This window comes from Haemaphysalis longicornis, unplaced genomic scaffold (genome assembly GCF_048455015.1).
Source record: "Haemaphysalis longicornis isolate Haplotype H1 unplaced genomic scaffold, Haemaphysalis longicornis Haplotype H1 scaffold_5, whole genome shotgun sequence".
In the NCBI taxonomy this organism is placed as follows: domain Eukaryota; kingdom Metazoa; phylum Arthropoda; class Arachnida; order Ixodida; family Ixodidae; genus Haemaphysalis; species Haemaphysalis longicornis.
Window position 1 is genome coordinate 171313667 of NW_027526385.1, and position 15330 is coordinate 171328996.

The following is a 15330-nucleotide window of genomic DNA, read 5'->3' on the forward strand; positions in this document are numbered from 1 at the left end:
TCTGTCAATCTCAGCGCAGGGCATGAAGCCCTGTGTTTTGATTGTCCTTGGGTGGAGTGAGGAAACCGGCGAGCATCAGTTAAAGGTCAAAACCTCGGGTACTTCTATCCTGCGCACTTTTGAGGCCGATATATCTTTTAAAGAAATTGCTGTTCGATCACGCCGTCCGGAAACGAACGTCGTCTCAAGCTGTTTTGCGCCAGCAGCGCTTAGCGAAACTTACTATTATGTGTTTTTAGGGGCAGCAGAACTGTCATTTCAGTCTCCGTACAAAACTTGTAGCTCCTGCTTGGTTTAAAAAAACTAATTGTGCACATAATGGAAGTAATTGTGCCTTTCTGCTTCACCCCGAACTTTAGCCCGTTTTTTTTTCTTTCTCTTTCATTGCAGGCGTATGCAGCTGCTAGAAAAGAAATACGGCGCCCTCACAGAGCTGGTGTGCGTCCTGCGGGGCAAGCCTCAAGAGTGCCGTTTTTTGCGGCATCCGTGAGCAGCAGCAGGTTTAAATACAGTGATGGTGTTTAGCACACTTCGAAACTGATCTACAGAAATATTCAGAAATAAATAGCGAGGTCGACTGGTGCCCTTTTATGTGCATTTAGGTGCCTTTCCAGCTACTGCTATTTCAATTTACAATGACTGTGGAAAATGAAAATGAAAAAAAAAAAAAAGGAACACATTTTGGTCATGCTCTTTATGTGCTAGAATATAAAAAAAAACATTTGTCATACTCTTCATGTGCTAGAATACTTTTTGCAAGACGTGGTTTCTGGCCAGGAAATGATAACTCATGGCTATCGCCTTCATTTTGGCTAATTCAACTGTTATGAAATGGTGATCTGTACAGTGAGCACAAAGACTTCATTGAATTATCGGGCCACATTTTGTCACACTGCGAAAAGTTACGCTTGTGTTCCACTTTTTGGGAAGTGTGTTCATTGCTTAGAAAAGGAAAATTTCACACATGAATTGATAGGCGTACTTGAAATTGAATGTTTAATAATGTGTGCATTAGAGACCCTTCAGTTGCATGTGTATCAAAACCTTGCTATGTAGCAGGGAAGGGGCAAGACGACGTGTTGTTTTTGATGTGCTTTTAGCCTTTTCATTGGTTGTAATCGCATTGGTATGTTTATTCCTTGAATAAACAATCAGTCACAGTTCAGTGCTTTGTCCTGCTTTTGTTCATATTGCTTTGTAAGACCCACTTTTCATTATGCAATACCAACTAGCTTACCAACCCATGTTCTTTGTGCACCACCAAAGCTTAACATTGGTGTTTCCGGGCATCAGCAGCAAGGCTTAAGTTAACTTGTCTTACTTACACCTAGGGTAACTGCTAACAGCAGCTTGGGACACTATTAAAAATGGCATGATGAGAACATGTCTATCAAGAAACATTTTATTACACATCAATAAAACACCACCCAACCAACAGTTCACAATGTAATTACCCATCAGTTAAATATTAGTGATAGTTTGCAGTAGGTCACAGGAGCACCGATGCAGTCTGCCGATTCTCTTTTGTTGTCACATCTGCATTACTACTTGGAGCTAAACAGAGACAAGGAGCCTTGCTGGGGTACAAAAAAAAATTACACCCATCTCCCCGAAGGGAACCATGAGTAGGATGCGAAGTGTCATGGGGGTTCCGTTTGCGTTTCCGTTATGTTTAATTGCGTCAGCGCACCCGCTGACGGGAATGTTGCTTCCATCCTACTTCATCTGAAGAAGCACGGAGTCAAGCGAAGCAAGCGCAGCACTGAACGCGCGCTCTGCGCGTTCCCCTTTATATTCACAGCTGTAGGAGAGGAGACTACGAGAGAGCCGCGCATGCGCGCGAGAGAGCTGAAGCGAACGGAGGAGGAGCGTGCCGCAGACGGTAGGAGAGGAGAGGAGAGTACGCAGCTGTTTGGAAAGGAGGAGAGGAGCGCATGCACAGATGGTGTGCGGACGGTCGCCACCGGTCAACAAGTGACATACCCCCGAGCATAAGACACTCTGCATCTAGAACACGGAAACACCATTTTTTCCCATTCCATTCGGTTTTTGTGTGTGGGTGCTTCCACTTGTAATCTTCCATTCTTTGTGTTACGATTGATACACATAGCCATGCCCTATTGTGCACAGTTAATCTAAAGCAAGGGTATGAAACACCCGGGCCACATGTGGCCTGCAGACCTTTTGATTTTTTTTTTGACCTTTTGATGTATTAAAGGATCACCGTAAAACAAATATCAGTGCCTAGATTTTAGTCATCCTGGAGATCAGTACTGATATGTTTCTCGAATGGTGACACCAAATTCCATACAGAAATGACCAAGCATATTTACAATGTGTGGGAAAGGACTTGTTTCGTTTGAACGGCAGCATTAGGTGACAATTTGTTACACCCCCCTCCCCCCTGCCCTTCTTGCATTGCAACCTTCCCATGTGGGACTGAACTTCTTGACTGTTGCTTGCTTGCTCACTGATGTGAGTTGAGACCCCTCATGTCACTAACTAAGATGCACAATTTTTTTTGCACAAAACATTAACAACTCTTAAAAACTTGCATACTACGACGACAATCATCAATGTCAGTTTGGACAAAAAAGGGAAAGAAATACTGACATTGGGCAGCATTACAAACACCCTGTATTTTTTGTGAAGACACAGAACTAAGCTGAAGAACATTTACTAGAGCAGCAGCAGCAGCATAAAATGGACAGTGGTGTAACAACTGACAAAAAATAACCTACCTAAACCATTGGAATCAAAATCACGAGCGTAACAGTTCAAAATTGGGCTTGATGTCTTCATCTAGACTCCCATTGCTTTAGGCTCGCAATCGGTGCTGCCATTCACTGCGTGGAATAGCATTTCACATTATGGAAAATTCGGAGGGCATATTTTACACATTACGGCACATCAAAACTTTCACCGCCAAGAAATTAGGTAAATCGTCGGTCAACAGTCCAGGAAACAGCTTTTCATGTCTACAGGAGCAAAATCCTCATAATGTTCTGTTTGAACAGAAGAGTGCATTCATACAGATGACCAGGGCTAAAATCTTCATGACAGAACATAACTGCAAATCACACAATGAAAACCAAAACATCTGTGCATTTAGATACTACAGCGAAACAAAAAATTGCATCAATAAGTCAATCATCAGGAATTGCACTACCTGGTACAGTAGCCTGTGCATTGTGCTGTTATGCCCATCGCTGGGTAGTCCCTAAATCATACTTCCAATAAATACACATGGTTTGCGGCGATTTTAGATGCCCACCACACAACATTTTTTGCACACCCGTTACACACCACACTAACCATGCGTTGCATCCTGGCTGTCTTAATGGTCATGTTCACCTTCTAACCAGTGGCATTGGATGCCTGCTGCTCTTTTCACTGTTGCCCAGTATTGGCATTTCATTGCGGCCATTCCCATTCCATCCTCTTCTGTGTGGCTAAGGTGTTGTGCTGCTGGGCCCAAGGACATTGCAGGTTCGATTCCCAGCCACTTTTCTGACAGAGGCAAAAAGCAAAAACGCCCGTGTCTGCGAGATTTCGGCGCACGTTAAAGATCCCCCCCCCCCCCCCTTCTTGCCCCAGGTGGCCAAAATTAATCCGGAGCCTTCCACTACGGCGTGCCTCACCCACCTATTTCCCACACAATAAGGGAAACTGCTAGACATTGTTGTCTCAGCCAAACTGATGCACACGGCTTGCTGGAAAATGCCTATTCGAATGGCACAACTGACTGGCTCAGATTTGCTAGAGCTGCGCAGACAGCTACAATTTTGTCTAGCCGGGTGAGCCTCTCGTTGTGCTTCACAGTCACAAGATCAATTGGAATAGTGCTTGACAGGATTCGGTATCGTCCTCTAAGTAGCCCAATCACCCGTTCTACATGAATGCGGACATTAGCCAATTTTCGAGTTTTTTGGACGTCCCAAGCCAATAACTGCGATTTCCCCCTAGTGAAAGCCGGCATTTCTAGCTTGGCTGAGTGGATGCCAACAGCATCACCTATTGTGAATCCTCTGTCAGCCAACACTGTGTCACCTGGTACAAGGTTATTTAAGATGCCGCAAGACTCGGTAAGGCGCTTGTCGCTGGTCCGACCACCCCAACCCTCGGAAATCAAAGTGACTGCACCTCGTGCTTTGCAGCGCAACGCCTTAGCCACTGAGACACCGCGGCGGGTTATATTTGCAGCATTGGTGAAACCATTTTGGAATACTGCAACTTGCCAAGGAATTTAGTCCTGTCAGTTTTACCTTGCAATCTGATTATACTCAAATTTTTGGCAGTTTGTTTTTAGTTGTAAATTAAGTGTATGAAGTCATTTTTTTTGCGTGCTTGCCATTCAGCAGAAGACTGCACTTACTGGGCACGTCTGGTATTGATGGTCATTTGTCCTCAACACATCCTGTATTTACAGATTTCTTTTCTGACTCCAACAACTGCATCGGTGAAGCAATTTTGTAAGCCTGCAGCTCGTCGTCTTGTTCAGTTGTTATTAACGTGCTATGTTAGAGAAATCACATCAATCTCAATTATCTTTTTAGTTTAAGAGTGTGGCATTACTTTGTCTATTTACCAGAAAACTATTACCTGTCTGTATAATGCCTTTAAATCCCTATTTCTTTGAACTGTTTCAACACTTTTCTGTGTATGATACTGTCCAGTTGCTGTGATTTTTTTAACACGAGGAAAATGCAAATATCATTTTAAGCAGTGACATCACAAATGACATACTGTGTGCTGAATAAACTTTTTCTGTTGTTGCCCACTAACCTGTTGCCTACTAACAGCTTTGCAGGCTTTGCTTAAAGACCTACAAAAAAAAAATAAGTAGCAGATAGTGAATTTTCACTATTGTAAACGCGATACCCAGGACTCTGCTGGGAAAAACTCGTCATTGTGTACATAGAAGAGAACTTAGTATCTGGCACACAGCATCACTGAAAAGCAATTTACATGCCCATCATAGCTAAAACATGCTAAAATTCACACTCACTGCTACATTGTAATTTTTTTTTATTCTAAGCATCCCCTTTTATTCATGCCCCTTGCACTTGCGATAGATGCACTTACGGTTGATGCACAAAGATTTGGAGTATTTAACATTCAATACACCTTTTATTAAAATGGGGTAGGAACTAAGAATTGAGCAAATGGGGCAGTAAAAATTGGAACAATTCATACGGTGAAAGGTGTTGGAGGGCCAGAGACAGATGTGATGATAGTTCCAGCGTGCTTACTGCTCCTACCCTTGTTCTACTCTCCCCAAGTAGGAGCTGTGCAGTACGGTCTCCCACTGCTATTAACACTGCAACTTGGTGTGGCTGTGTGAGGACGCTGACATAGCATGTGTGCTAGGCCTGCTCCTTCCTGGCACCTGTGGCACTCTGCAGGGGGGGGGGGGAACAGCTACTGTTACCTGTCCTGGGTAACAGTAGCTGTAGACAATTAAGCTCCGACACGAAATTGTCTGGAGGTGTCTCCAAACCACATATTCCTGGGAGGGATACAGGCTCAGGTCAGCCGACAGTGGTTGGGGATATCCGTGTAGGACACTACTCTGTCCCTGCCTGACAGTGAGATGAAGCCACCGTCCAGATTGACGTGCGCTAGGTCGGTGAAGCCGCAAGCGGCGTTGTGTGCGGATTCACTCCTGGCCATGCCAAAGAGGGCAGCGGTCCAGATTAGATGTAACTTGCCGGTTCGTTTTTCGGGGTCCAAGCCAAAAGTTAGAGGTACGGACACCTCTTCAGAGATCTGCCCTCGGGAGAAATTTAGGATTGCAGACTTGGAGGTTTTAATTAACAGCGATGCTGTTGAGCAAATCATTTCTGTATGGTGTCCGCAGCTTTTAAAATACTACGAAAATGCACACCATTCATGCTCGCGTGCCTTGATACGTGTGCATAGTTTGTCGCGGATAGTGGATAGGCCACAGATAGTTGGCATGGCCGAGGAAAGGAAGAGGCCGGTGTGCTTCGACAGGCTCGGCGTGCAAAGCATCTGCTAGAGACGATAAGTCATGCTTACAGGGCGGCACAAGAAAACGTCGACCAAAACGACGAGCTCACTCTGGCGTTGCTCAACGTAAGGTAATGAAATGCCATCCCGCCGACGTCAACCACGGCACCACGACAATAAAACTAAACTTTGTGTCCGTCAATGATCAAGTCTTGCACGTGAGCGCAAGCTTCCCTGAATTTTTTTACTGTTCTGATTTTTGTGAAGGCCACCATTGCCAGTGCAATGGCTGCTGCTTCATACACCACTGGGGTATGAAGCGGGCCAGAGGCAATGGAGTTTCCCTGGTTATTGACTACAGCAACTAATATTACGTCGAGACGAAAATAGTTGGCTGCGTCCCTGTAAACCACGTTTTCACATTTATCTTAGCGTCTGCGCAGAGCTTGCGCCCTGGCCTATCGTCGCTCGTCGTTGTAATTGGGGTGCGTTTCACGAGAAGAGGGGGAATGAGGATGCAGTCTCCGCGTTGTTGGAATAGCTACTTGTAAAGTCGTGCTGCAAGGAAGGTTAATGTCCAATGTGCTTAAAATGCGACTCCTTGTTTGGCTGTTAGCTAAAGCTCATGCTGCCTTAACCTTTGTAGAAAGTGTACGTCTGAAACTGATCATGGTATGCAGAAAAAGAGTTTTCCTCCATGTTCAAGAACCTTTCCCATGCATGGAATGAGAGATAATGGCTGGAGAATTTCAATCGTAAGCTTTTTTTCAGGTTTAGGGATTAAAATATTTTTGGCTCTTTTCCACTGTTTCGGAATGTGGCCTCTATCCCAACACATATTGAGCTAATGAGTGAGGGCTTCCAAAAAGTCATAACCTAGATTACAAGCATTTGTTCCTGATGTCGTTTTGCCTAAAAGCACATTTTGTTTTGTGCAAAGGGCCGTAATGGCAGCCGCGTACCTTGCCCGAAGTAATGTTGAGGAGGGCATTATTCCGGCTCGAGTAGGGGGGCAGTACCTTGGCAGCACAGCTTGCAATATGAAGATCCTGAATAACCTTCAGTAGTTCTTTGTCCGTGCTACCAAACTGATAGGGAATGACACTTATGGCGAATTCCATTGGGAGAGCAGGAGCACTCAAAAGCACTCTGAAAGTGCTCTCTCCTGAGCAGGCGTGTTTCAGTGGTCGAACAGAAGTAGGAGCACTGTCATCCAGTGGTAGTGCGAGACCACTTTCGGTGCTCTGAGAGCAGTTGGGAGCAGTTCGATCTGCTCCCGCTTGAAAAGTCGGAGTGAGCACAGTACGATACGAAGGAAGTCACATGACCTTTAACGTCATATCCTCCCCTTTGTGTGTGTGATTGATTTTGATTGATTGATTGTAGGGTTTAACGCGCCGACGCAGCGCAGGCGAGGAGGCGCGCCGTAGTGGAGGGCTCCGGATTAATTTTGACCACCTGGGGATCTTTAACGTGCGCCGAAATCTCGTACACACGGGCGTTTTTGCTTTTCGCCTCCATCAGAAAAGCGGCCGCCGCGGCCGGGAATCGAACCCGCGACCTCGTGCTCAGCAGCGCAACGCCCTAGCCACTGAGCCACCGCGGCGGGTCTTTGTGTGTGTGTGTGTGTGTGTTTTGCTCCCTTGTATCGGGGAGCGCGGCAGTATCCATCGTGCATTTGCAACTTTGTGGAATGGGCAGCGAGCCCTACGAGCATGCGAATGCTTCACACCGCCACACGTGCTTTGCCCGGCTTTGCTCACACATGCTTTTCCGCAGAGATTGCTGGGATGCCTAAAGGCTGGAATACGTGGAGCGAACTTTCACAACAAAGTTCGCGCGGCGGGAAATCTCTGAGCTACCGTACTTATCCAATTCTAACGCGCACCCAATTTTTCTGACAAAAAAAACAAAAAACTTGCACCTCCGTTTGTAACGCGCACGGAACTTTATAACCCAGACAAACGAATGCGGGAGAAATGGGCGATTTATTCCCCAAAGTAATTTCGCTCATCTCACTCCTCGTCGCTTTCCGCTGACCAGAACATCTCGTCCTCGGTGCCGCCAAGAGCCTTCGCGATGCCACACTTCTGAACGAACATTCAACCATGGTCGATGGGATCATGGCCCATGCCTCGCACGCCCATCCCGCGAGCTTCTCCAGAGCCGCACGCTTCAGCCGACCGCTCGTTTTGAACGTGTGAGAGCCGCTGCTGCCATTGCTGTTATCAAGCGCGCAAGTGGAACAATTTGATGATTTGTGTGAACGCCGATAGAAAAGTCTAGGCGCATATGCTTCCTGCATCCGAAAAATCGTTGCTAAAAGCTTTAGCGCCATCTTGACATGGTGATGGCGATGGGTGGGACGAAATTTCAGCTGTTTCGGTTTCGGTTTCGAATCCGATGCTAACGCGCATGTGATTTTTCGGCCTATTTTTCCGAAAAAAGGGTGCGCGTTAGAATCGGGTAATTACGGTACATGGAGCGACGACATGGCGCGCGCCGCCGCACTGCCGCTGGGCTGCTCTAAATTAAAGCCCCTCCGCCGCGGCCCTGCCCATAGGAGGGGCTTTACTCTCACTGAACTCCATGCCCAGAATCAACGGTGCTGTTCAGTAAACAGACCCAGTGAAGGAGCTTCCCACTTTGGTTGTACATCATTTAACGATTCTGCGTGGGGCGGGGGTGTTTCTTCTACTGAAATATTCGTTCTCAGTTCTCAAAAACGCTAAAGGCTGAAGAGAGAGAGAGAGAGAGACAGAAAAAAAAAAAAAAACGAACGGCACCGGGGAGATTCGCACGAACGACTACAAGAACAAGTAGCCGGCAGTTTAACCTCTACTTCACCCTGAGAGATGGTGCATATGAGCAAAATAGCCTCTGTTACTGGTTTTTGTCGTATTTGAGATGCCTTCGTAGTGATACCGCCTGTTCCTCACTCGCCAATCTTGCAGACAGGCCTCATATTGCTGCTACTGCAAGTAATGTAGCCGGATCGCCCTTATTTAACCTGATAAATGCTATCATGTATGCCCATACAGCCAGTCGGGACCGTGTTTTCCCCTCGTCGTTTTTTCCTCTCCCACCTGCTTTCCGGGTGCGTGCCGCACTCATGGCAGGTGCAGTGGCCCTGCTCCCGCGTGCCCCCAAGTGTTCTGTCACCTACTCCTCACTGCACGATGCCACTGCTCCTGTTCTCTCAATGGAATTCCCCATTAGGTTGCATCAATGTATGGCTTGGCTCTTACCGAGATCGATTAAGCATCAGACGACGTTTCATGTCTTGGGTAGTTGCTTCTCACGGTGCAATCGCAAGCTGCATGCCAATTTTGTCGCAATAACTGAGTATTCTTCAATGTGTTGGTCAAGCCAATCCAGGCGACAAAACACGTTGCAACTGACTTTGTTCTTGCGGAGCTGCTGTTGCAAACCACTCTTGGCCTCCCACATGTGGGGAAGCTGCAAGTCAACCTGGCATTGGTTCCCTGCTTCAAATGTATAATTAGTTGCCTGCTCAGCATCTCGGCCCAGTTGATCCGCCTTTGCCTTGATGTTAGTTATTTCTCAGATATGTGGACCAATCACCGAGTGTGAGGAATCCCGCTGCACCACTCAGAGCCCTTGAAATGCATCTCAGTAAATGAGGATAAGCGGGCCTACCAGACCTTCGTTTGATGTTGCCGGGTGGTTGCTGCCGAGATTCTCTTATGTGTTGCGTAAAGTGGTCTTCCTTTACGTGTGTTCGGGATTCGTATGGTCAGTGGTAAGGGTGAGGCCTTCTTGTTGGGCATCAAGCCAAAGGTTTTCGCTTTTTAATGGTGTCATGCTTGCAATCCCCACTTAGTGTGATGTGCATTAAAATCACCGACAATGAGTAATGTGTCGAAATGGAAAATTTCAAGAGTTTTCTAAAAAAGCTTGGTCAATTTGGAGGTGTTGCGAGAAGGGCTCCATACGTTTAGGAGAAACGTGCCGGTCAGCCATGTTTTGCATTTAGTAATTAATTCGATGCAACAATACTCGCATCCCGGCCGGCAAATTTCACTTCTTTTCACAGACGCAGAAGTTTTGACGCCTCCGAACGCTCCAAGTTCTACACCGTGTTTGCCATTTGAAAAGACTTTCCACACTGATGAGTTCTACACTGTTTGTTCATTAGTACACACATACCCTGAAGTCACTGACCAAAGAACTGAAGCGCATGAAAAATTCCTTGCCGGCCTGACCCCTGACCCGACAGGCACAGTCAGCCCTGTGCGGCAGCAGCGGCTCACCATTGTTTGCATTGCTGGATGTAAACAAATCTTTCCTTTGCAGCTACGTCAGCTGACTCCTTAGCCATGATTGGCTATCTGGTTTTGCATTGCCGAGGCGCAACGAGGGGATTCAGTCCTAGAGCGATCTTGTCCTCCCTCGCAAAGCGAGAAAAAGCGATGCCTGGCTCATCACTTGCGACGTCACGCAATGTGCCAAGTCGCCAGTGGGAATGTGCCTTTAGACGATTGGTGAGCACTTTGGAACTGTCCGCTGACGGAGGCCAGACGCACGTGCAGTCGATTTTATGGGGCCCATTCCCCTTCACGCAGCGTCCTCAAAGAACCGGTGATGCAAATGTTGAGACCGGTGATTTCAGCACCAATCTTATCTTCAAATTGCACTAACATGGCTTTGAATGTCGCACGAGGGTTTCCATGATCTGTTCTCCAAAATTTTGAAGCACACCTTCCGTAACGTACTAATCATCCGACCCCGAAGCAAGGGGGGTTTGCCAAGGCCAATTTTCTTGTCCCAGTGTTTTAACTGAGCAGAGCCAGATGGAGAATTGTCCATTGCATCAGCGGACCCAATTTCTGAGGACCCCAAGGTCGGTAACCTGCTGTGGCTGGAGTCAACGATGGCCTGAGATGCTGGTCTGACGTTTTGGAAGAGGCGGGGTTGACAGTGGTGTCGACTCCCTTAAGTTCAGTTAGGGCTGCTTTTAGAACTTTTTTTTTTCCAACGATAATGGACTGAAGCATGTGATGGATTTTGTTAATTTCTGAGCATGAATCGGAATGTCTGCCGTGAGTGTATTGACTCTGGGGGACCATGTGTCTCTGAGTGTGTTTGCCGTGTGAGACCGTAGCTGCCCAGCTCACCTTGTTGTTTAGGTTGATTCTGTTGGCATGGATATGGCCGCCTGTCCTCGATGGTTTTGGCCCTCAGTGCTCGACAGCCGACGACGCAACGTCCAGCGAACATAATCCCAGCTCCGGGTGGAGTTGTCCTTGGTCGCCGGTCCACAGCTCGCATTCCCTTGGCTTTGCTGCAACCAAGGAAAGGAGCCCAAATGGTCACTCTCCCCAGATGAGGCCCTAAAGAATTTTTTACTGCTCCTTTCTATTGTCCACGTCCTTCACGAATAGTCACAATCTGCGCATAGAGTGTAAATCCCGAAGTGCTAGGACTTGATTTTAATGAAGCCTGTCGCGTGCTTAAGTTCCCAATCAGAGGTCAAGAAAAAAACGTTCAATGCATTACTGACCGCTAATCGCTAAAACGCTTCAACAAGGCCGAAGCCACATGTAGCCAAAGCAACAAGCACGAAATGAACATCGTACTGTTAAACTAGGCCGTACAGCCAGTGTCTTCTTGGCAGGAGGCACTTATTCATGTGGCAGCATGTAATGCCTTTCAGCTGCTGCTTGCATCAATCTAGAGTTTTGCTCCCGTGAGTACACCCCATTGTTTTTCTCAACAGCTGCGTAGTTTAATTTGACCCAATGCAAGTGCAGTTACTAATACGCCTGCAGTGCACTGGCCTTGAATGCAGGATCACACATGCTTGGTGCATTGCTACCGTGGTATGCTGCACGTATCAACTCGACTCAACAGTGTGTCACCTGACAACCTCCAAATCCTTTAGTTCTTTTCAGGGTGCTCATTCTTCACAGTCCATCAACTGTTGGTACAGCCAGAAATACTTTTAGGGGTTGGGGGTGTATGGAGGTATGGGAGAATGGAAGGAGCCTTGCCAAAATGAATGCTAGCACTTGCTTATGTGCAGCATAGTAAAATGTTTGGGGGAGGGGGTTCAAAACCCCTTCGTGCTGTACCTGGAGAATCCTATCGGCCATCTGGGAGGCCATCACTGATGTGTTGCTGGGGCATTCTTGGCTCGTTTCTCTCTCACAAAGGTGAGCACATGGCGGAGTTATTTGTGCACTTGACAGCACCTGAGGATTCACAAGGATTGTCAGCTGCTGATAATGGCTGAGCTGTTGGGTTGACCTTTTTTCTGTGCAGCTTAGCAAAGGGGTCAGCCTCGCGTAGGATGTTTACTAGCACTGATGAGAGGCTGAAAGTTGGGACGTAAAGAGTGGTCAGGCAGTGGATGTTCACACGTATTTAAAGAATTGGCCATCATATGGCTTATGTGAAGACTATGACATGCTTTTCATCACTATCAGAAGTGGGGTAGGTCCAGCCCCTTTAAGGCACCGTGGCACACCATCTTGCATTCGGGACAGACGCAAACACCCACACATCAAAACGTTCGACAAGTACTCCTGTAATGATACCAGCATTTACGGAGGTGAAGGATAAAAAAATCTAAAATGAAGTTTGCCTTGGAGGTGCAGTGTCCCTTTGGCACTGCACATTTTTATACGTTTCAACACGAAAATGCATAATCAACATGAAAAAAAAGTTGTACAACTGAAACTGAAAAGCAACACAGGCTGCATAAACTTTACCTTCTTAAGAGAAGCAAAAATAGGCCAGAAACATGCATACGCTATGCCAAGTTTTTTCTGCAGCCTTGTGTGCCTAGTGGTGGCTGGATGGCTTTTTGTTGACTTCGCCGGACTGGGGGAGTGGCTGTTGAGAGCCAGTGGTTGATCTCATGCTTCAGACCTGCAAGAGTGAGTAGTAACATGTGAACTTAAACATGCTGCGATGCACAGTTTTACAACAGTGAGTTCACCAGTGACCACATAAAGTTGAAAACGGCTTGTGCTTGCTTTGTAGAAGGTTTGTACGAACACTTTGATTGACTATGAGGTTTAACACACTGACACTACACAGGCGATGAGGCACACCGTAGTGAGGGACTAAGGTTAATTTTGACCACTTGGGGATGTTTTAACGTGTGCCAAAATCTCGAACATGGGCATTTCTGCTTTTCGCCTCCATTAGAAAGCGGCAACTGTGGCCAGTTGCCACTTTTTAAATATGAAGTCTGGACTAGATGCAGGCAACGTTTAACAAATATACATATGTGCAGATGCAAGGATGGTGAAAACAGAGCCTGCAAGCATATGAATAGTCTGCTTGCCGGTTGGGAAGGTTGGTTGCTTAAAAAAAGAATGGTGCATAAATTAACCTGCTAGATACCATGTGTGCCCAAGGCATTGCTTAAAAATCAACTCGCCATTCCATGTAATAAATGCAGCTATGTAGTAAAAGCACAGAGGGGGAGGGAGGAATAACCGGGTGTTTTAAGGTGCACAGTAAAAATAGCGCAGTTAAAAGGAACGAGCCAAAGATGGAACTAGCGTTACTCCGCCAAGGCCTCGACCTTTTCTGGATCGGGACTGATTCCTTGTGCGCTAACCACGACTACAAGAAACTTGACTTGGTTTGCAGAGAACGTGCATTTTTTGTGGTTCAGCTTGATTCCCGCTTCTTCCAAGCGCTATAACATCTGCTTGAGACGTTGGTCATGCTCTTGCTGCGGTGCTCCGAAGACAAGAATGTCGTCAATCATGCTCACAACTCCTTCAAGGCCTTCCAGAATTCTGCTCATCTGTCGCTCAAAATATTCTGGCGCTGAGCAGATTCCAAAAGGTAGCCTTTGGAAACAGAATCTTCCCATTGGTGTTATGAACGTAGTGAGTTCTTGACTTTCTTCTGAAAGCTTCACCTGGTGAAAGCTAGCGGTAGCATCGAGCTTAGAGAATACCTTTGCTGATCCGAGGCGTCCCAGGATGTTCTCGACTGAGGGTAGTATGTGACGCTCCCGAAGCACGACTTCGTTGAGTCGGGTGAGGTCAACGCATATTCGGTAGCCTCCTCCTGCTTTTGGAACAGCCACCATACCGAAACACCATGGTGTGGGACGGTCCACCCGTTGGATGACTCCCTGGGATTCGAGCTTGGTGAGCTCCTCTCGAACTGGTTTGTGAAGCGGAATCGGTACTCTTCTCGGCACGCTGAGTGAGAACGGTTTGGCGCCTGGTTGGAGACGTATCACGTATTCGTCTTGCAGCTCGCCCAAGCCATCGAAGAGACTGTCCTTCAAAGTGACGGTAGAATCCGTTACACTGTCCACGAACCGTATAACTCCGAGAGCCTGTATCGCAGGGAATCCAAGAAGCGGCGGATCTTGCGAAGGCACAACATACACTGTTTGCACTGTAGACCTGCCTTTCCAGCTCAGTTTCGCTTGGAATGTTCCGAGAACGGTGAGGGAGTAATTTCCTGGGCCCGTAAGCTCACCTTCTGGCTTTTGCAGCTGTTTCGGTATGCCTGGAAACGAGTCCGGTACCACTGTTGCCTCCGCACCCGAGTCAACCTTGAAGTTAGCGTAGTCCGTTGACGGCCACTTTTACGAACTTGGCTCTGGTGATGGCTGCTACGGAGTGCAGTGTGAGAGCTCCCATGTTCTTCTTGCTTTTCTTTTCGCAGACTGCTTCGAAGTGTCCAATCCGATTACACCCTTTGCACTTGGCTTGCCTAGCTGGGCAATCTGCTCGAGGATGCGTTGGTCGACCGCAGTATCTGCAGCTCGTGGTGGAGCTCCCTTGAGAATCTGAGCCATGTCGCGGCTTTTGGAAGTGCTTTTGAACTTTGGCCTCGGCCACAACGCGAGCAGTGTTCGGCTCTTTTTGGAGCACTGCTGCACGGGCTTTCACGGCATCTTCGTTGATGCGAGCCTGTAGTCTTGCTTCTTCAAGGGTAAGCTTTTGTGTTCGGCACAGTTTGTCCACAAGGTTAGAGTCCCGGAGACCCACGACGAACCTGTCTCGAACGAGTCGTTCTTCCACTTCCGCTGAGGCGTAGTTGCACTTTTTGACAAGTGTACGCAGCGCAGTGTAGAACTCATCTACGGTCTCGCCTTCGCCCTGGGTTCGACAGTGGAAGCGGACACTTTCGTAGACCTCGTTGACCGGGTGGGTGAAGTGATCGGTGAACTTCTTCTAGCGAGCTCCAGTCTTCGCTGGACAATGCTAGAGTGTCGAGAACGCGGCAGGCGTCTTGGGAGCCCATGTCGTAAAGAAGCGTTCTGACATGTACATCTCCCGGCGCTTGGTAGAGCCCAGATGCATAGCAATAGTCGTCGAACTGGTAGACCCATTTTTTCCAAGAGCTTGGGTT

The 15330-nt window shown here is 47.4% G+C and overlaps 1 long non-coding RNA gene across 1 annotated transcript; it reads right to left on the minus strand.

The window, feature by feature from the left end:
* Nucleotides 1-8879: 8879 nt before the first annotated feature.
* LOC144138824 (uncharacterized) lies at nt 8880-14757 on the minus strand. The gene is made up of 3 exons (XR_013315978.1): nt 13916-14757; nt 12748-12867; nt 8880-11278 (listed from the first exon to the last, which is right to left on the minus strand). It is a non-coding gene; the product is annotated as an uncharacterized LOC144138824 (long non-coding RNA).
* Between the last annotated feature and the right edge of the window lie 573 nt (nt 14758-15330).